We start from the raw sequence: 626 nt of genomic DNA, 5'->3' as shown, positions 1-626 counted from the left end.
GGTGAAAGACATGGCATCGTAATGAAGCCATTAGCATGCCCTGCCATACCTGCCTTCCATCAAATACAAACAAAGCAATTACCTCTAACCGGGATTTGATGGTCTTCATGTAGATGCTTATTTTCAGCTGTGAGCTTGATAGAATACACAACTCAGCAAATGCTGTCCTTAAAGAGACTGCTGGCTGCAGTGATGCCTCTTTGCAAATGCAATGACAAATATAACCCGGTCTGACAGGGTGGTTCTTTTCAAAGTTGTTGTTTGGACAGAGTTTCTGGAACCCATGAAAGCCTCAGCCAAAAAGTGTCAACAACGAGACCTTCAATTCTGTCATTACAGAAGCATCACAAATATGCAGACAGAAGTATTCATCCACATTCAGACGGTTCAATATGTGGCCACCAGAGGATGGGAGAAAGGTACTGACGCTTCAATTGACTTGGTTTTTTTTAGAACTTATTTTCATGCATCAGTTATAACATGGTACTACTCACCAAGTTAAATGATTACATCTGGAAATTCTGCGACATGGCGGAAAAAAACTGAGCTGTCAGGCGATCAGACAAGTCATAGTCTATATCCACGCCATTGAAGGCAGCCCGGTGGCTAAGTGGTTAGCACTTCTG

The sequence above is a fragment of the Etheostoma spectabile genome, chromosome 10, assembly GCF_008692095.1.
Source record: "Etheostoma spectabile isolate EspeVRDwgs_2016 chromosome 10, UIUC_Espe_1.0, whole genome shotgun sequence".
Classification (NCBI taxonomy): Eukaryota; Metazoa; Chordata; class Actinopteri; order Perciformes; family Percidae; genus Etheostoma; species Etheostoma spectabile.
Note: the sequence above shows the minus strand (reverse complement) of the source record.